The 23,183-nt window shown below is 34.8% G+C and overlaps 1 protein-coding gene across 1 annotated transcript in view; it reads right to left on the bottom strand.

Moving 5' to 3' along the window:
• Positions 1–23,183, bottom strand: part of PCLO (piccolo presynaptic cytomatrix protein) — a 379,046-nt gene that overhangs the window by 81,051 nt on the left and 274,812 nt on the right.

The raw sequence follows: 23,183 nt of genomic DNA, 5'->3' as shown, positions 1-23,183 counted from the left end.
CTTACCTGAACATATAACATGTATCTAATACAACATGCAAAATGTTGCTCTTGAAAAACTATTAAATATTATCAAACCCATGCATTTTGTTCACACTGTTATGAAGAAAACATTCTTGACTACAATTAAACCAATTTTTTATGGGGAAGAAATAATTGTAAACACCAATATATTGCTTTCTATGTGCAGCAAGCAACTAGAAGAGTGTAAACTCCCATTATATTATGGAATGGGAGTGGTAGAAAAAATCATTGTTATTTTGTTGTGAAGCTTCCTTTAAGAAATTGTTATAGCCTCAACTCTGCTCAGATAAAAAAGGTTTCCATTAAGTATCTTTTACTTCACTACATGCAAGACAGTCCTAGAAGAAACAGATGTTACGTAGAGGGCAGCATTATGGGTGTGTGTATGCTCTATGCTAAGAAGGGCCCCATACTCGGTTGAATCTTTGCTGCTGCCACCTTGAAATTTTTAACACTGTTTGAACAAAGAGCCCTACATGTTCATTTTGCTCTGGGTCCCGTAAATTATGTTGCTGGACTGGTTACAGAGCATTTTGTGTTTCCTCTTTTTCTAGAAAGATAATTTTCACAGAAAAAAAGTAGCAACATAATTAGTATTTCAATATTTTACATTTAGGTTTTTTGATCCCTTTTATATGAGCTGTCAAATAATTTAGGGTGAGCACAAATCACATGGTCATATCACATAGCTATGTGAGCTAGATATAAATTCGATGAAACCACCCAAGTTATAGTGCCAGATATTTGTGAATGCTATCAGCTTTACCTGAGGAAAAATACCTGCCATGGCTAGAACATCATTTAAAAAGAAATACTTGTTGAACAATTAGGTTTTCAGTGAGCTTCATAGATGCCAATGTGAAAGTCCCTATTGTTCACTATTGGCTTCCATGGGAAATTCTAAACATGGCATGATTGAGTCTTTAAAAGTTTTAATGATTTTGATATACATTGGTAACAAGTAAGGGAAGTTTTTTTTTACCATTGAGAAATGATAAAAGAAGTCCATAAAAATGCCTATAATAACACAAACAAGAGTGTTTTCTATAACTTACTCCAAGGAAACTTTATCTTCAGATGGGCCTTAGGTTATTTCAACAATCCCAGGCTGTTGTACACATAAAACGAGAAAAATTACATAAAAGAGTGTGATAATACCTCTAAAGAAAAATTTAGCACTGAAAGAGGTAAAGCACACTGAAAAACACTTCTTTTAGTCACAAGGAAGAGTACACTTATAACCAGATGATTCTGAATTGAAACAAATTAATGGTGTCATAATCCAGAAATTGCATTGCCACTTTTCTGCAGGAACAAATTCTATTAAAGGAAATAGCTGCGCAACCTTCTTGCTTCCTGTTTTGAATTTACCTGTTAGTTTTTCACATTTTAAAGGGGAAAATTTATACAATGTAATTATTCAGTGAAATGAAAAATGCTTCTAGTTGTAAAAAAGAAGATCTGTTTAGATTCATTAATAAAACTGATGAAAAAATACAGAGATAACTAGCATGTTACCGAGATATATACCGGAGATCATGAACTACATGATTTTCTGTCTCAAGATATACCAGTTGAACCTTCTTTCCCCCAATAGTTTCCCACTAGCACCGGTGCAGTACTGCAGTTCAAAAGATTTGCCAATTCTTTTATTTTTGGTTTCATGGTGAGTATGAAATCTATAGGGAATGAGACTACTTGAACACAGTTACTTAATAACAACTTCCCTTTCCTCTGTCTCTCCAACTTCCTACAAATACTACAAGAATCACAGTAAAATAAATGAGTATACAAATCACTCCTTTTAAATTCATAAGATGATTTTAGTAGTTGTAGGAATTAAGTATAGTTAAGTATGTGTTTTCAAACGTATAACAGTTTTGAAAATTATTTTTTTTGACTGTGCACCCCAGCATGCAGGATCCTAGTTCTCTGACCAGGGATCAAACCTGTATCCCCTACAATGGAAGTGGGAAGTCTTAACCACTGCACACCTGCAAAGTCTCTTGAAAATACTTTAATTGTAAGGTCCTAGAAACTATTTTAAAATGCATGCAAAAATTATTTGATCATACTACACAGAAGTTCACTAAAATAGTATTTTATCACTTAATTGATTTGAATGTTGGCATACTCAATGTCAAGGAAACTTTTTACTATGACTTTGGTTTAGAAATAATTCCTAGAAGATAGTGAACACATGAATGGTTTTATCTACTGTTTAGCATTGTGAGCAAACACATTTTCTTTAAATTATATCAACATGTATGCAAACCAGTTATTCAAGTTTGAGATTGTACAGATGGTACTTCAATTATATCCATTGAAAGTGCCTATTCTAATAACTTCTAATAGGAATGCTAGGATAATCTGATTTTTGATTTGTATGAGTAATGAGAAAATTAACTTCTTAAAATCTTATACTTTGGTAATTAAAACCCCCAAAATATAATAATAAGAAATTTTTGAATTAAGAAAATCAGTCACCATAAAACACTGAATATTTATCACTATTTATATCTGCTATTTATATCAATATTTATCCCTACTTCAAAAACATATTCTGGATTAAAATTATTATATTACCTATCAAAATTTTATAGATTAAGGTATATCAAAATATATATCACACAAAAGCTCATGATTTTTATTTATCTATTCCACAAATATTTAAGTGGCAGGCACTACACAATTTATCACCTTTGTATCTACGGTTTTATGCTGTTATAAAAATTAATAAAAATGATACTCTAGTAGAAAAAAACAGAAATATCTTGGCAATTAGCAAGATGAAGATGAGTCACAGAGAAGGAAATTCAAGAGTATTTTAAGTATATAAAGAAAAACAAGACTCATGAGAGATTAGAAAGTATAAATGAAGGCAATAGTGATGTATTACTTAACTCGCACTATCCTGAAAAACGTTTGAAAGCCAGAGAATACAGCATGTTGGCCAGGATACGGGATGAGGGGATCATGACATAGTACGTGCTTGTTTAGCTTTATCACCACTGTATGATGTGAGAATACTATGACTATTTCTCGATGAAAAATACAACTGCTTGTTTACAGTTTACAAGCATGTAATTATTTTATTGGGAATGCAGATAAATGCAACCACTCTAGGGTACAATGTGGCAGAATGTTGTTAAATAAAGCACATGTACACCCCAGGACCCAAAAAACTTCTTGAGTCTCTATTTATGGGGAGGTGGTAGCATCAGGAAAAATGGACAAAGAGAATGCATTAAATATTTACAATGGAAACACTTAGTAGTCTTAAGAAAGGAATCATACCAGTTGTCCCAAAAGATGGATCCATCTTAAAAGCATCTGACAAGTAAAAACATGTGAGAAACAGGATCTGATCTAAGGGCAATGACATTTACATTCATTAAAATGATATCCCACACAAACTAACATTATACATTATACAAATAAAAAACAGACATTACATAAATTATAATGGTTGCTCATGGAGGTAAGAACAGATAGGTAAAGGAGATTAAACAAAAGATTTAATAAATGAATAAACAAACAAACACTCCCCCTACACACAAACATGGTAGGTGTGGACCTAATGAGAACCAGTGGGGTTGGGGTTGATGTGCTACGAAATAAGAATTTGATATAGCTGAGTAAAACAAAAAAACAGAAAAAAAACCCCAAACTTAATTATTCAAAATTTGTAGATATTATTCCCCTTTTCCACTGATATTATTAACTATGACTCTAGATCAGTTTCCTAAATTTGGACATCTGTGCTCATGAATTCTCAATAGTAGCAGCAGGAGAAACTCAGCTAAACTGGTTATTTGTCTTGGCTTTCTAAATAGCAAAGAAACCATGCAAGTGAGTTTCAGGAGTCCAGTAAGTTATCCCCATCAGTTACACTAGTTACTTAAGCATTTTCAAGTTAGGCCATGTTAATATAAGTGAAATGCATAGATAGGTGTATTTTATTACTTTCAAAATTACATTTAATGTTTTTGGCCTATTTATATATTAACATTGGCTAAAGTCCATTGAGCTGCAAAAGAGTTGGACACGACTTACGACAAAACATATGTTAACATAAATGTTAACATAAAGAATGAAAGAAAGGTGGAAAAATGGAAAAAAGAGGAAAGGGAAGAAAGAATGAAGGGAGGTAAAGGTGAAAAAAAAAATTGAGTATAGTTTCCTGAATATACAGGCCAAAGGGGATGCCTGAATATAGGACAAGATGTTCAATACTGTACACCTGAACACAAAAAATCAGCAAAGTATGGCTTTCATACAAAAGTTCTCAAATGAACTTAAAATTATACATTACAAAATTGTCACATTTTGAATGTGAAAAGTTATCTAAGAAATATCAAAGACTAGTGTTAAACTGAGTTTACTCACATTATTTTTTTTTTTTTTCCTATTTCTGAGTCTACTGAAAGTATTGTGAATTAATGACTTCTACACTTATAAGTGTAAAACAGATTTAGCTCCATTCATACAAACTTTTTAAAGAAAACAGATTATCACCTTTGCACTATTACTGGTCAATTTATTATTGACTAGGGTCACTGAAAGAGGATTGCATGAATAAAATGTCTTGTAAAAACATGTCACAACTATTTCATAGACTCATTAGAAAGCAAGCAAGATCCTGTTAGATATAGTAGTTTTAGTTTTTTGTACAACAGAGAAGTAAAACATGAAGTGACATGACTTTTCTAACACCACCATATTTAGTTAATGGTAATGCAGAAATAGGAACTCTGTTTAAATGTCTCTCAGGCCAATGCTAGTATCAGTAAATTAGAAAACTCATTCAAATTATGCTAACTAAAACTATGTCATAGCCCACCTGAATATAAACAATGTTCAAATATATAAAACTGTGCACAAAGAACACATATATTATCTATAATGTTTTTTTTAATCACAATAAAGACAGATAATGTATTGGCAGAAATTGTTTATCTACATGACAGTATTATTCCAAGGTGGACATGCAAAAATTGAAGATCTTATTGAACAGACAAATTGTAGGACATATCATTTTATGGTGGGTACACGATGACCATTAGGAGGGAAAAAAAGCTGACTGGCTTTATTATCTTTTTTCTCAACTCCACTCCCAGAAAAGGAACCAATATTTATGGAAAACAGTATGAAGTTTCTTAAAAGTTAAAAAGAGAATTACCACATGATTTAGCAATCCTACTGCTGGGGATTTATTCAAAAGAATTGAAATTATGATCTTAAAGAGATATCAGCATTCCCACATTTTCTGCAATGCTATACACAATAGCTCAAATGTGGAAATAATCCAAATATCCATTAGCAGATAAATCAATAAAGAAAAACACGGTTTACAAATACTAAAGAATATTATTTGGCCTTTATTGCTCCTGAATTCAGGAAATTTGTAATATGAGGCATGGATAAAGCTTGACAATATTAGGTTAAATGAATTAAACCCAGTCACAGGAGGACAAATACTGCATGATTCCATCTGGATGATGTATCTAAAACAGTCAAACTCATAGGAACAAAGAACAGAATGGAAATGGGGAATTTCTAATTAACTTGTATGAAAGCTCAGTTTTGCAAGACAAATAAGCTTTAGATATCTGAAAAATAACATTGTGCCTTTAGATATCAATACTGTACCGTTATCTAAATGTTATGTTAAAAACCATGAAGAGGTTAGGCCTCATGTTAAAAGTAGTAAGTGCAATTTTAAAAAGGGGAAAAAAAGAATGCAGGATGAATAAAAAGAATGGGAAGTAAAGAGTTCTAGGGAGAAGATCTCCCCTAACAGTGGTGGTTGAAGGTTGCAAAGGCAGTAGGGAGCAGCATCCTATTTGCTTATATCATCCAGGGAAGATGGCATTACTTCAAAGAAAAATTTCTATGTGGTGCCTTTAGAAAAGCTGACCTTAGATTTGATGGCTCAGATTAGATAGAATTACTCTCATGAAAATTTGGTCATAGTATAAGGGCACCACCCACTCAAGGAAGTGGGCTGGCTAGATCACCACTCTCTCTGTGGTGCAGGTCAATGCACAGGGACCCAACCTTCATTTTTCTAGAATGTTTAAGACCCTCACTGGGAATTTCTCCAGTGCTCATGGGGAGAGAAACATCAAATAATAAGTGTGACTCAATTTTTCAACAGCAGATGAAAGAAAGATTGGAATTGATTACATGTGATTTACAGAAAATGTAATGTGCTTATTATACACCAGAATGGTGTTGCAAACTCATGCTTTTTAGACAGAATTAAGGTAAAAAGGGAAATGTATTTAGTCATGATTTGTGGGTTCACCTTGAAGAAGGTTATCATTATAGGATTCTGTTTCTAATCACTATGACTATTAACATAATCTATTTTTCCAGCTCAGTATTTCCTGGAAGGATTGGTATGGATGTCAAAGTTACTCTGTGGCTACAGTTTAAGGTGTTTAGAATTAGATATGTCACTTCAAATAGACTGAAACAGAATGTGGCTGAATAAGGCAGGAAACAGTTTATGGCTACTGAAATTTGATATATCCCCTCCAAAATAATATAACATATGGAGATATCCAGTGATAGGTTCATGATGTTAACATCTCATTTAAATCAGGTTGCAGTTCATAAAGTTAAAAACTTTTCTCCATTTAATTTCCCAATTTTGTCAAAATACTCAGAGTAGATGTTTTCTATTTACTTTCTAATTAAATGGCATGAACAGATTAACATCATCAAATACCATGACCATCTAACAGTAACAGATTAATCCAAAATGCATGCATGATTATATAGAGACACAGAGTTGGGTTAAATGGATATAGGAAACTAGGTTAAATCACACAATTGTGCATGAAAGATGCTTGTCTTAACTGGTGCCTCCTCTGTTTTAAGTATCCCTAGTGAAACATCATGGAGAAGGCAATGGCAACCCACTCAAGTACTATTGCCTGGAAAATCCCATGGATGGAGGAGCCTGGTGGGCTGCGGTCCATGGGGTTGCTAAGAGTCGGACATGACTGGGAGACTTCACTTTCAGTTTTCACTTTCATGCACTGGAGAAGGAAATGGCAACCCACTCCAGTGTTCCAGCCTGGAGAATCCCAGGGACGGGGGATCCTGGTGGGCTGCCGTCTATGGGGTCGTACAGAGTCGGACATGACTGAAGTAACTTAGGAACAGCAGTGAAACATCAAGGATTTTAACTTTATGTTCTTAATCTTTTTTGGTATTCATGTATTCTGCATTATTCCATTTATAAAGTTATTTAAATATATCCAACTACTCAGAGAATGGAGTTTAACACAAAATATCATCAATTTATATTTGGAAAAGTGTTTCCTAATAAACACAAGAAATATTTAAACCAGTGGCAAAAAAATCATCTCTACCAAAAATACATATATATATTAGATACAAACTCTATTTCATAACATTATTTGATAGATAAAATATGCAGAACTTTGATTTCTAAGTTATAACTTTAAATCATGTGCAAAATCAGACAGAAAGAAAATTATATTTTGAAAATTAAAGTTAGAAATGAAATCCCCTAATCAAAATTTAAGAGCAAAAGAGATTCCAATATACTTATTATAGAGTATAAAAAAATATTTTTTTTCCACAGAAGGAATTTTAAAAAATCATAACCTAAGTACTCATCACTAGAAATATTATCACATGATCAATTTTTGTGCATATAAATGTCGATTTCCTATTTTTCTTATTTTGAGTCAAAGATACTACATAATTATTATGAATGGGATAATCAAAACCTAAAAAGTGAGCTTTAAATTACATAAGTTCTTAATCATTTAAAGAGTTAAAGGACAGAAATAAAACAGAGGAGTCTTTTCAAACAATAATAACCTTTTTATCATCCTGAGAGAAACTTTAAAAAAAGAAAATGAATTATGCGTGACTTCATAAGAAATGTCAATATTTTATTATTTATATCATGAAGAAGAATGAGCAAATAATTCACTTTGGCTTGATGGATGTTCAATACATAACATTCAATGGTAGAATTCTATTCAAAAAGTTCTCAGTAACTTTTAGTAAACAGAATACAATTTTAAAATATATAATTCATATATAAAATATATTACAATAATTGATTTTTCCACTAATGAACCAAAGTTGTCTAAGAAGACGACACCTTAACAGCAATATCTGCCAAATGATAGAGAACAAAACTCAATTATTTCCCTTCAGTTCTTTAAAATTCACATAGAGAAATTATTTCCCCTAAGTCAGAAGCAAACATGATAATGGTGATATATTTTAGATAAATATAATGGCAATATATTTTAGATAAATTAAACAAAACATTTTTGTTTAAAAGGAATAAAGAAGTTTTTTTTGATGAAAAGGAATAAAATTAGACTTATTTCACTTAAGTTAATCACACCAACACGGGATTTTTTTTTAAAGTTATTTTGACCACCTATCCTCATTTATTATTTACAGCTATTCAGTAAAATATGTAGGATAAATGTAACTATCCCTATTTTTACAGATCTAAGATCTGTTTTAGAAATTACAATGAGTGGTAGTTCAAAAAGGCAAGACTCCTGATTCTTCATCTAAGCCCAAGAATATCACCAGCCCAGGTGGGATGCATGAGACAAGTGCTCAGGCCGGGTGCACTGGGAAGACCCAGAGGAATCGGGTGGAGAGGGAGGTGGGAGCGGGGATCGGGATGGGGAATACGTGTAAATCTATGGCTGATTCATGTCAATGTATGACAAAACCCACTGAAATGTTGTGAAGTAATTAGCCTCCAACTAATAAAAAAAAAAATTATAATGGATTGGCGTAAGTTATGAAAGGCCTGGTAGGTTACATTAAACTCAGGCTAATAGAAGACATAAGAAAAATTTGTCATAATCAAATTCTCTTTTCAATAACTATCCGCAATTTGGATGTTAATGTCAGTCTCTTCCATGTTTTCTCTTGTATATATTTCTCTTGTTATACTCAAAACACTTTATTTAACATTATGCATTTGTGTAATTGTCTCCACTGCTGTCCTGTCAATTTCTACATCTGTACGTGTGTTTACTGAGTGAATGAATGAATGAATGAAGGCATTAGACAGACTGGAAATTGGGAAAGTGCTGAAGAAGATAAGAATTCAAAACTGCAGTATAAGACAGGATTATACATTTTTACATTTAACATAATCATCAGAAAATACTTTCATGAGGAAAACATGGAATTGCTGAGAATCAGTTAAAGTATAGTATTTAAATCCATTTTTCACAATTCATTAATATAGACTAAGTTCAATAAAAGACTCAGAGATTTTATTCATTTTTGTTCCTCTCCAACACCTAAGTAGATATTGACAGACACATAATTTTCATTTATGAAATTGGATTACAGAATGATTTTTCATCATAAACATTAAAAACTGTGACTCTTAGTGAGATACAATTCGAAAGTGATAGGAATAAAAAACATTAGAAATGCCATCTGTGGAACTACACAAATATACATTTTAAGTTGTATGATGTCTATTAAAGAATGTATACTTATTGTATTAATTAAAATAAGATTAATACTTGAATGTTAAATGCTCTGTAGGTTTCTTACATTATGTAGGGATTTAACTTTTTTTAAAAAACTTCACTTTTAAAAAAACTTTGGCTTATAGTACCTTTTGGCTTGTGAAATTTGAATACTATATATGGGAAAAATGAATAAACATATTGAGGTCATTTTCACTGAGCTGAAATTTAATATACATGTTGTATTAGTATTTATAGATACATGATATAGCATCATTTATCCCCAAGTCCTCTGTTCCCATCTTGGTCTGAACAGCCACATTTCATGCCTGGATTATTTCTGTAGCTTCCTAACTGCTCTCTTTCCTAGTCTTTACTCCTTCAAACTATTATCCTTATAGCAGTCAGAATGATTTTATTTAAACGTCATGAGGCTTGTGTCGGCCCAGTGCCTTCTCATTTGACATTAATAGAAGCTGAGGTCCTCACACTGACCTATAAGATTCTACCTCTGCTACATCTGATACTCTGTTACCGCCAAACTTTTCTGCCCACAACTGCTCTCTTCTCTCACATCCTCGCCCAGTGCCAGCCATGCTGACCTCAATGTGGTCTCCCTGTCCCTGGCACATCCCAGGTAAGCTCTTGCTCTGAGCCTTTGCCCTTTTCTTTCCTCTGCCCGTGAGACCAATAACTGTAAGCTGACTCCTTCCTCTCTGTGGGGGCTTTCCTCAGTTTTTGACTTCTTGGTGAGCCCGTCCCTGACCATTCCATCTGAAATTGCAACCTCACCTTATGGTGTATGCACCCTCCTGGTTATCTTTTTCTCCTCAGCACTTATTACCACTTATCATGTGATACTTATGAATAGGCTTGTTGCTTTCAGTCTCACCGACTAAAACGTATGGTCTATATTTTCTTCATTTACATCTCACAGGACCAAGAGAGGTTGCTCTACAGAGCATATATTTAAACACACACACATATAATTATATATTAAATTTATACACACATATACATATATGCTAGAACTTAGAAAACTCAAGCACCACATCTGACAGTAATGGGATCTAGTAAAAACCAGAGAGTAAAAGCAAACAAAAGTAGTCTGAGAGAAAGTAAAAGCAATTCAATTTTCTTCCACCATTCTCACTGTAACTCACAGTATGTGTGTGTGTGTGTGTGTGTGTGTGTGTGTGTGTGTGTGTATAAAATCTTTAGTCTGAGATGAAAACCTGCATTCCTACAGAATATTCTTTCTGCTCCAGCTCATCACTATATTTGGAACATAGCAGTACTCCATCACAGCAAATAGATAAAATATGAACTACTTAAAAAATTAAACAATGAAAGAGATAAAAGCTTAAAAAGATCTATTTCAGTTCCTGGACAGTTTGTTGCCCTCAAGAGCTTACAGTCTGTTCTTAGACATTCCCTGAAAGTTACTTGGAATTCCTTGGGATGGGAGGAGGCATATCTGTAAGTTACACTTAGTTATGGTACTTGTTTTGATAGAAGTATGCAGAATTAACCAATGTATTTTGCACTTCTATATTTCTCTCATTGAAACTAGGAGAAAAGAAAATATAAATTGTCAAAAAAGTCAGTAAATAATGGGTTTTCTTTCCATAAAGGTATCTTTCTCTTAGTTCTTCAGTTATTTTATGTTTGTTGCTCATTCAGACCCTGACCAAACTTTTCCTCCACAATGAGTATACTCTATTCACTGCCTTTCTAGGCTGTAAGCATCTTGAAAGCAAGGTGGAATTCTATCATTCTACATCATTCTAGGATATAACGGTAAAGAATAAATATTTTGATCCACTTTGTTAAGTATATCCTATATTCCTAATAGTCTCACCTCTACTCCTTCATAACAACTTCCTTTCTAAACTACTTTTTATCACCTCCATCTACCTTCAGTATATATTACTGCATACAAGTAGGTTCTTACAATTCAGCAGTAAGTACCTCAGTGTTCTTCACCAATAAGAAATAACATCTCATGCAGGGATGAATTCACATTATTATCAGGTCTGAAGCTTATGCAATTTAAGGAAAAAAAAAAAGAAAATTATGAATACAAAATTGAAATAAGTGAACATTTGTTAAAAGAACAAAAGAAATCACACCAAATTACAAGTGTTAAAAAGCTGAAAAATGCAACAAACATCACACATATTTTTTAACCTTAAGGAGACTTGCAAAGGGCCTGTACAAGTGAGGAAGGAGCCCTGAGACTTAAGGGTCATGATTTGTCAATTCTGATCTCACTTTCCTTCATTTATCCTATGTAACTAGTCTCACACTCTTAATTCTAGTGCTCACATTTCCATTTTATGTAACATACACAACTCACCATGGCACACATACTACTGCTTTGCTTCCTCTTTCTGTAGCTTGGACTATATGATTCTTCTCAAGCTTCAATATCTTCTCCACATCTCTTCAAAAGAAAAGTGTCTCAAAAGCATGCACTAGAGAAGGGTCTTGTGGAGGATCTCTTTACACTTCATGCTATAGACCCACTGAGTTTCTGTGACTTACCAACAGTCATACACAAAAGTAGCAGATGAGAAAGATCGGTGCACACACTGGGAGCCAGACACCTGACATCTAACACACCATGATTCTATTCACTAACAAAAGACATGTTTTTCATGATTAACAGACCATGAGCAATACATAAACAGATATTCATTGTATGTATGTCCATTGATTTTAATCAGACATGAGATTAACGCATTGTTGATAAGAAGAAAAACTTAGAAGCTTTTTAAAAAGACTAGCCAAAACTATTGTTTTATAGTTAGGAGGTAACGTTGATATATTTACATGCTGCTGCTGCTGCTAAGTCACTTCAGTCGTGTCCGACTCTGTACGACCCCATAGATAGCAGCCCACCAGGCTCCGCTGTCCCTGGGATTCTCCAGGCAAGAACACTGAGTGGGTTGCCATTTCTTTCTCCAATGCATGAAAGTGAAAAGCAAAAGTGAAGTCGCTCAGTCGTGTCTGACTCTTCACGACCCCATGGACTGCAGCCCACCAGGCTCCTCCATCCATGGGGTTTTCCAGGCAATAGTACTAGAGTGGGTTGCCATTGCCTTCTCCAATATTTACATGAGACATGACTTAATCACTTCAGGCATTAAATTTTTAAAAAATTATTCAGCCTGAATACCTAAAATGATTTTCCATTATAGCAGATACCTCTGGCAGATAAATGCTCCCTCTTACAGGAAACCTGAACTTTGTATGATTAACTGTCATCTATGAAAAGATTTTTGTCTACCTTCAACAAAATAGCTTCTTCAGCTAGTCTAGTTATTTATAGTTAACAAAGCACTCGCTTAAGCACAAAAAACATATCAGCTCCTTTTATACTTTCAGTTAACCTGGTGAGATAGGTCGTGAAGCCTCCTAGTTGAAATATCAACCCATACAGATGAGATAAAAGGAGATTCAAAGAACATAAGCAACTTGCCTAGCAACATGAGGATGGTGTTAATTCAGTCTTCTGACTTCAAGTCTGTGCTTTGTCTATTAGAAGTATTCTAAATCCTTGCAATTCAGAGCTCAGACCGGAACATGGTCAATTATCTAGGCATATACAGATAGAGGGGATAGAGTGCAAGTTTAATAGCACAGGCTCCTCTTACCATCAAAGGTTTTCAAAGTAAGTACTACTACTTCTGTGAAACACTGTGATAAACACTATATTAAACGTTTCTGATATATTATTTTTGCTGATAACAATTTGGCAGACACTATTATTATGCCAATTTCCCAACTGAGAATACCAATGTACTAAAAGTTAAACAAATTTTCCAGGCAGTAAGTACTAGAGCTCAATCTAAATCCTGATGTCTCTGACTCTAAAAACATTCTCTTTATGTAATGAAGATGTTAAAGCATTGGCTGTCTGAAGGTGTGGTATAGGTATTAAGCAGAGTTCAGCACCCTTCCAAAATAACCACTCCAAGTTCAAACACACAGAAAATGTAACCAATTATGATATACTGATTAGACAAATCCAGAAATTTAAGAACAGACACAACTGTTCATGGTTAAACAGTGTCACTTGAACACACATATGCATTTCAAGGCATACCACTCATTGATAAACCAATCAAATTAGGATATGGAGTATTGTACACACCACAAAATGTGAAAAGGGGCAATTATTTCATTTTCTTGGTGTTTGTATGAGAAATATTGACTCAAACACAATTCCTTCTGATTAATTTCCAAATAAATGGATAAAGAAGAGAAATGCCTTTCTTTATCTAGTCAATATAGCTAATCATTATTATGTAAGCATGATATCACTGCATTTTAAAAATAATATATTATAACCTACCCATCCAGGTATCCACAATTTATGTTTTTTCTTCCCAGGAGATAGTTTCCTAATTTTTAACTTTTTTTAAGAAAAGCCTTTGAATCAACAAGCAATGTGATCTTGTGCCGTGTGTACCTGACACACTATCTTGCAGGAATTCTGAGACGTCTCATGCTAACGACCAATCCGTACCTGGTAATTCCCCTGGAACAAGTACAAGGAAGCTCACTCATCTGTGTGGTGTTTCTTGTTCTCCAACCTTGATCACTGCCATGCCATCTGTAACATACGCCAAAAAAGCATAAGCAGAAATAGAGACTTTCTTGCCTCGGAACACTCTCCTTTAAGTCACACCGGAGTGTGTCCTTTACCAAAACTAGTTCTTCTACCACAGACTTCTTCAGCACAGGAATTCCAGAGGCCAACGTATAAAATCAAAACCACCTGTCAAAGACAGCTAGCATCATCTCCACTCCAGTTACTAAATCCTCAATCATACACCCAACAACAGCTAGCATCATCTCCACTCCAGTGACTAATTCTCAATCATACACCCAACAACAGCTAGCATCATCTCCACTCCAGTTACTAATCCTCAGTCATACACCCAACAACAGCTAGTATCATCTCCCCTCCAGTTACTAATCCTCAATCATACACCCAACAACAGCTAGCATCATCTCCACTCCAGTTACTAATCCTCAATCATACACCCAACACATTTTTTTTTTTTGCCAGAAACCATGCTGATTCACCTTTAAAAGGAGCTAGCTAGATGAATCAAATCCCCTTCACTGAGACAAGAAGAAACTGAGAATTTGGAAATATCCATGAATTACAATTTATGCCACAGGTACATTTCCTCACAGAATAGCATATGAACAAACTGAGATAAACTCATTTCTTTACAGGGCTAGTGGCCTGCAGAAGCTAATTTTCCATATATCTCTGGCTAAATCCATAAGCAAACATTGAATATTATTGGTTTTAAAATTTTGCTCTCCTAGTCTATAACTCTACTGATTCATTAAGAAGTTTCTTGAAGCTACATTTAGAACTTAACACTATCTTCCTACTTAACATATATTCCTATCTTAGCTTCAAACAGCATTCTCCAAACAAGTATGATTTTATTATCAATAATAAAGATACAACTTATCTTCAAAATACTTCAATTAACTTTTTTGTGCACTTGCAACTGATTATCCTTACTGATGGGGGAGAAAACTAAAATTTCTCAGACCACAGATAGATTCAAAACAACTGAATTCTACATCGATAAGGGCATTATATAAAAAGTGAGATTTTAAAAGTTTTAGAAAAAAATACAGGCTAATATTTAAGGGTTTCAGAACAAGGAGAATTTCCCAAATAATATAGAACATTTATACTACTAAAGAGAAACAAAACGATAAGCCGACTACATTTCAATTTCAACTTAAAAGACAGACACTAAAGAAACAAAAGAAACAAGCCACATACTCAGCTACCTACCTGACAGATGCTTATAACCAGAATATGTAAAGATTCTCTGACATTCAATTAAAAATACACACACAATTCAATAAAGAATAAGCCAAAGAAACAAGCAGATCACAGATGAGGAAAACCCAAAAGCTAACAAGATCGTTAAAATACTATCACATTCAATGCTACTGAAGGCAGACAAATGAAGAACACAGTGGGCTATCATTTTACATTATATTTGAAAAAGAAAATTCAGAGTAAAAGGAACAAGAATATAAAGGAATAAGAACACTAATTTACTACAGATGAATGTAAAAATGGTATAACACTTTGGAGAACAATTTAGAAAAATCAACTACAGTTGGAGAAACCACATAATATTCTCTTACGTTATTTAACAATATGAGTTATTATCACCCAGAAAATGAACCTGTAGAAGAAACTTCTGCATATGTGCGAAAGGAAAAGGAAAGCATTTCAGAAAATGAATTACAGCATTGTTTGAAATACATACAAAAAACCAAAAACCTCATATGTAATATAAATAACCAGAAATACTTAAACGTTGTTGAGCCATATGGTAATAGAATTCTGCCCTGTACTACAAATGAACGTATCTACAAAACAGAAATAGAGTTACTGATGTAGATAATAAACTTATGGCTATCAGAGGGTAGGAGGTGAATAAACTGGAAGATTGGGACTGACACATACATACTACTATATATATAAAGTATGTAACTAATAAGGACCTACTGTGTAGCACAGGGAACTCTACTCACTACTCTGTAATGGCCTCTATGTGAAAAGAATCTAAAAAAGAGTAGATAATGTATAAGAGATTCACTTTGCCGCACACCTGAAATGAACACAACATTGTAAATTAACTACACCCAAGAAAGTTTTTTAAAAATAATAAAAATGAATTTTTCTTTCCTTAAAAAAATTCTGCCCTGCAGTTAAACAACTACAGCTACATGTACCACTTTAGATAAATCTCATAAATGTTGGGACTAAAAAATGTGGCAAAAATGCATGTACAGTAAGCTATCATTTCTATAAAATTTCATAAACAAGCAAAATGAATCCTTATAAACTTTATGAATGCATACATAAACATAAATTAAAGCAAGTGAAGGATATTCTCATACTGTCTGGTGATATATTTTGGGTTAGTAAGAGGTTTGGAAGAGGAGAGGTGACTATAGGAGACTTCTGTTGATTTATAGATACTTATTTCTCCTAAAAATATGAAGCAAATAGGCAAAACACTGAGCCTGAAAACAGTCTGATGAATACATGGGTGTTTACCATACTACTTACTCTCTACAGCTTTTTTGTATGCTCAAACACTTGCAACAAAAATTGCAGGTTGGTACCCAATTAAGTGTTATATTGCATACATCAAACCAGAATGTGAAGAAGCTCCCCTACCCCATCCCCATGAGGGAAGGCAGAACAAAAGATGTGGGATGTTGAGCTGTGTACCCCACTACATGAGGAATCTTAAAAGGCAAATCTATTAAAGCAATTTTCCTGATTGTGGAGGAGGCTCAGACTAAGGAAAATCACATCCATTTTCAATGAATCAGTAAACATCAAACTCTGATTTTCTGTTTTCATCATGTAACAGAGAAATGCAACCATTGAGTTGCTTCAGTAAAATCTTCCATGATTGAAAGTTCACCATTTAAGTGCATGCACCATTTAAGTGCAAATAAGTCAGAAAGAGATGTGTCAGACAGCAAACGCTTCCATGTAGGACTTGTTATTTTGAGTTAAGATTTTAACTTTGAATTTAAAACTCATCTGTTTTGTGCCCTTCACCCGCTCTCCATCAGAGGGCCAACATGATAATTGGGAGATTCTGGACTGGAGAAGAACCCACCGGAGGGGAAGGGTACTGCATTTTCCAGATTGGGAGAGATTTTTCTCTATCAGGAGCCATCCAATTACCCACTCCCACTCCAGACACCTGAATTTAAATTCAGGGCAAAGAAAAACTAAGAGAAAAAAAAAAAGAGAGAGCAAACGTATATAAATTTATGAGCACCTAAGTCCATGGTTATAAGAACATGTGCCCAGAGGAAACTATCTATTTTGAACTTCCTTTCTTAAAAGATAATCAAAAGTTGTGTTTACAAATATAGATGCTCTTCTAAATGTACATGATTCTTTACCAGTAGTAAGAGTGTGAGTACATGTACTGGGTTGGTCAAAATGTTCATTTTCTGTAACATCTTACGGAAAAACCTGGATGAACATTTTGGCCAACTCAATATCATTTTTTTTTTTTTTTTGCTTCACATAACCTTGTATGGAGTGATATATTAGTGAGTACCAAATTTTGTAATTAAAAAGGAATTCTTCATTACTCATTTCTTCATATATTGCTTGAAATATTTTATGAGGCACCTGTGTTGAGCATTGGGTATGGAGAAAAAAGAACTCTATGTCAAAAGACAAAAGAGATAAGAGGCACAAAGGGTATTGAACCCAAAGAACTGAACTTGGTCTTTATCAGATAAAAAATGAACAAAGTCTGTGCCTGTTCATAAAATACTGACAATTGTATTACAGACTCCTCAAATTTGGAGATGGTTGGAACTCTGATCTGTGAAGAATACATAAAGTTGTTTTTATTGTTCAGTTGCTAATTCATGTCCGACTCTTTGGGACCCTATGACCTTCAGCACATCAGGTTTCTCTGTCCTTCACCGTCTCCTGGAGTTTGCTCCAACTCACGTCCATTGAGTTGGTGATGCTATTCAACCATCTCATCCTCTGTCACCCATTCTTCTATTGCCCTCAATCTTTCCCAGCATCAGGTTCTTTTCCAATCAGTTGGCAATTCGCATAAGAAGGCCAAAGTATTAGGGCTTCAGCTTCAGCATCATTCCACCCAATGAACATTCACGCTTGATTTCCTTTATGATTGACTGGTTTGATTTCCTCGCTGTCCAAGGGACTATCAATAGTCTTCTCCAGCACCACAGTTAGAAAGCATTAACTCTTCAGTGCTCCACCTTCTTTAAGTCCAACTCTCACATCCGTACATGACTACTGGAAAAACCATAGCTTTGACTATATGGACCTTTGTCAGCAAAGTGATGTCTCTGCTTTTTTAATATGCTATGTTTGTTATAGCTTTTTCGTCCAAGGAGCAAGCGTCTTTTAATTTAGTGGCTATAGTCACAATCTGTAGTGATTCTGGAGCCCAAGAAAATTAAATCTGTCACTGTTTCCAATGTTTCCCCATCTATTTGCCATGATGTTATGGGAACCATGATCTTAGTTTTTTTTAACACTGAGTTTTAAGCCAACTTTTTCACTCTCCTCTTTCACCCTCATCAAGAGGCTCTTTAGTTCCTCTTTGATTTCTGTCATTAGAGTAGTATCATCTGATTATCTGAGGTTGATGGTATTTCTCCCAAGCTTGATTCCAGCTTGTGAGTCTTGCATTCTGCACAGAAGTCAAACAAGCATGGTGACAATATACAGCCTTGACGTACTCCTTTCCCAATGTGGAACCAGTCCATGTTCCATGTCTGGTTCTAACCGTTGCTTGACCTGCATACAGGTTTCTTAAGAGGCAAGTAAGGTGGTCTGGTATTCCCATCTCTTTTAGAATTTTCCACAGTTTGTTGTTACCTACACAGTCGAATTTTCCACAGTTTGTTGTTACCTACACAGTCAAAGGCTTTAGCATAGTTAATATAGCAGAAGTAGACATTTTTTGGAATTTTCTTGCTTTTCTATGATCCAGCAGATGATTGCAATTTGATCTCTGGTTCCTCTGCCTTTTCTAAATCCAGCTTGTACATCTGGAAGTTCTTAGTTCACATACTACTGAAGCAAAGCCTAGCTTGAAAGAGTTTGAGCATTACTTTGCTAGCATATGAAATAAGTCCAATTGCAAGGTAGTTTGAACATTCTTTGGCATTGTCTTTCCTTGGGATTGGAATGAAAACTGAACTTTTAAAGTCCTGTGGCTATTGCTGAGTTTTCCAAATTTACTGGCACATTGAGTGTAGAACATTAACAGCATCATCTTTTAGGATATGAAGTAGCTCAACTGGAATTCCATCACATCTGCTAGCTTTATTCATAGTGATGCTTCCTAAGGCCCACTCGACTTCACACTCCAGATGTCTGGCTCTAGGTGAGTGACCACACCATCACAGTTATCTGGGTCATTAAGAACTTTTGGGTATAGTTCTGTGTATTCTTGGTACCTCTCTTAATCTCCTCTGTTTCTGTTAGGTCCTTGCCATGTCTGTCCTTTATTGTGCTCATCTTTGCATGAAATGTTCCCTTGGTATCTCCAATTTTCTTGAAGAGAGCTCTAGTCTTTCCCAGTCTATCGTTTCCCTCTACTTTTTGCATTGTTCACTTAAGAAGGCTTTCTTATTTCTCCTTGCTATTCTCTAAGAGTTATTTTTAAAGAAAATGTTATTTTTAAAACATGCCATGAGTTCAAAACTTCCTAAAATTGCAGTGATAAATAGGTTTCAATAGGTAAAATAGCCTACAGAAAAGTAAGTTTATTACTGAAGAAACCTCTAATTCTTTGAGCCTGTTAATCATAGTGTTGATTACACGGAACTTTGTATAGTTATTTAATATACATAAGGTTTATAATCATTTGCCTAAGGATAGAGATTTAAAATGGCAAGTTTAGAGAGATAGAGATTAAAGTGGCAAGTTATAAATATACTTTCAAAGTCCATATATTTAGTATACTTTTAAGTGCTCAAATTAATTAAAAAAGAAACAATATCATGACTCTATATGCAGGGAAGGAATGGAGATGCAGATGAAGAGAATGAACTTGTAGACACAGCAGGCAGCCTTTCCCTTCACCAGGGGATCTTCCCAACCCAGGGATTGAACCCAGGTCTCCAGCATTGCAGGTGGATTCTTTACCAGCTGAGCCACAAGGGAAGCCCGGGAAAAGGAGAGGGCAGGACAGAGAAAGTGGCGTTGACATATATACTCTATTGTGTGTAAAACAGATGACTAGTGGGAAGCTGCTGTATAATATGTGGAACCCAGCCTAGTGTCTTGTGATGGCCTGGAGGGTGGGAAAGGAGGGAGAGAGGGGTAGGAAGGACCAGGGAGGACAGCTCAATAGGGAGGGTGTGTGTGTGTGTGTGTGTGTGTGTGTGTGTGTGTGTGTGTGTGGACCCCAGGGAGGACAGCTCAATAGGGAGGGGATGTGTGTGTGTGTGTGTGTGTGTGCACGCGTGCGCCTGTGTGTGCCTGCATTATGACTCATTCTCACTGTTTTACTGCAGAAACATATTTATGTTTTTATGCATATGTTTTATGCATATTAAATATGCAGAAGCATATTTATCCTCCAATTAAAAAAAAAGACCAAAATCAGACTTCCCTGGTGGCTCAGACAGTAAAGAGTCTGCCTACAATGTGGGAGACCCGGGTTTGATCCCTGGGTTGGGAAGATCCCCTGGAGAAGGAAATGGCAACCCACTCCAGTATTCTTGCCTGGAAAATCCCATGGACGGAGGAGCCTGGTAGGCTACAGTCCAAGGGGCCCCAAAGAGTCGGACATGACTGAGCGACTTCACTTTCACTTTCAAAACCCCAATACTGGTGAGCATTTCATGGCTCCAACATTGTTGATCTAAAACTGCTAGCATTTTAATCTTAAAGCAAATAGCAAAAACTGGCACTCTAGAAACTTAGATTTGTGACTTAATCTGCTGGATATTTTGTCTTCATTTTCTCAACGAAGACTGAACTTACGTGTGAAAAAACAGGATAATAGGCAGCAGCAGATCATTCTTTGTCTATTAGTTGTTTAAGAATGTTTACTAACTGTTTCTGGGAGATAAATTTTAAGATTTTGAATGATTAGGATCTGTGAAGTACCTGACTGCCTGAGTTCTTTCAGAAAACCACTGTAGACTAAAATATTGGTTCAGGAAATTTTAATTAAAGGAATATTTTCTATCGCATTGATTCAGGAAATATACTGGGGTCATTTTTTTCTCTTTCATTTAATAATTTAGTTACATAAGTGGGTACTTTCAGAAATATGAACATCAAGAAATCTACATCATTGATCAGTATGTTTTAAATGCGTAAGTTCAGAGAATAAAGTAGAGGAGATTTGAAAAATCAACACAGAGTCCATGCCATGGAGTGTTGTTAACATGTCAAACCATGAAAAGTCTGAAAAACTTATGACAGGAAAAATGACCAAATTTAGAAAAAACAGTAGACAGTTAAACTGTGAACAGTAGCTTTGTATTTTGGAGTGGTAAAAAATACAGTCTAAAAATTCTATAGTCAATCAATTGTCATTCATATTTTAAATCAACTGGAAGGCAATTTTGAGTCATAAAGACTGTGTATATACTTCTGTATACAGAATGTAGAAAGAAAGACATATCAGGAAGAGATTAAATCAATTCCCGTGTCTACCTGGAATTCATTATAAAAATGGAGAAACTAAATTACATAAACACAAAAACACATTTCATCCATCTATTTATACATACACACTCACACACACATATACACATATAACATTCCTTAGGAAAGAATTAACTTCATACTGTGGCAAATTAGCCAAATTCAATCTCTTCAATGAATAAATTTTTAAAAATTAACATTCATGAACACAACTTTAAAAATTAAAAAAAAAATCCAAAACTCCAGTGATAGAGAATTGGTATTATTATAATATTTCACATCAGGCATAAAAATCAGAGTACTGTTTTAATGAATCTACTGCTCTGAAATATTTTGATCATCTATTCCAGCTTGAGGCTCAGTTCCCTAAGGATATCACATATGAATGAAACATAATTGTAGACAAAACAAAATATACAGGCATCCCAGGTGGCGCTGGTAGTAAAGAATTTGCCTGCCAATGCAGAAGATGCACGAGATGCAGGTTCAATCCCTGGATTGGAAAGATTCCTTGGAGACAGAAATGCCAGCCCACTCTAGTATTCTTGCCTGGAAAGTCTCAAAAACAGAGGAGGCTGGTGGGCTGCAGTCTATGGGGTCATAAAGAATATGACGGGACTGAGCACCTCCACCCATAATAAAGTCAGAAAATATACTGGTCTCAATAAAGTAAGTTTGTAGATACTAACTTGGACTGATAGCCTTCTAGTCGGTTCATTTGTAGACTTAAAAAAAAATAATGAATCTTTATCATTTTAGCCTGGTAGCATAGAACACAGGTTTAGCTTTATGGATAGGAGAAAGTAAATGATTTATCCTATGTCAGAAGTGAAAGTGTTAGTCACTCAGTCATGTCAGACTCTTTGTGATCCCATAAACTATAGCTCACTAGGCTCCTCTGTCCATGGAATTCTCCAGCTAAGAATACTGGAGTGGGTAGCCATTCCCTTCTCCAGGGGATCTTCCCAACTCAGGGACTGAAGCCCCCTCTCCTGCATTGCAGGCAGATTCTTTACCATCTGAGACACCAGGGAAGCCCTTCACATGTCAAAATCACTCCTCAAAATATTTAATGTTTCAAATACAGGATCTATTTTGACAGTTAAGATATTAGGTTGGCCAGAAAGTTCATTTGTTTTCCCGTAACATTTAATGGAAAAACAAACTTTTTGGCCAATCCATGAATCTAATAGAAATACTACCAAGAACTGTATTAAAGATTTATGTTTTATGAGAAAATAAAGTAAATTTGGAAGTCGTAAGTAGCAAATTATGGCTATGAGTTATGCAAACACTGAACTCTAGTCAGAGGATTTATACTCAGAAAGGCCTGGCTTGGCACCTTGGCAAAACTTTGGGAGAATTAACAAATAATACAATTAATAAAAGTAAAATCTTAAGTGA

This window comes from Dama dama, chromosome 18 (genome assembly GCF_033118175.1).
Source record: "Dama dama isolate Ldn47 chromosome 18, ASM3311817v1, whole genome shotgun sequence".
NCBI lineage: Eukaryota > Metazoa > Chordata > Mammalia > Artiodactyla > Cervidae > Dama > Dama dama.
The sequence above is the reverse complement of the archived record's forward strand: the minus strand, read 5'-3'. Positions and strand labels throughout refer to the sequence as shown.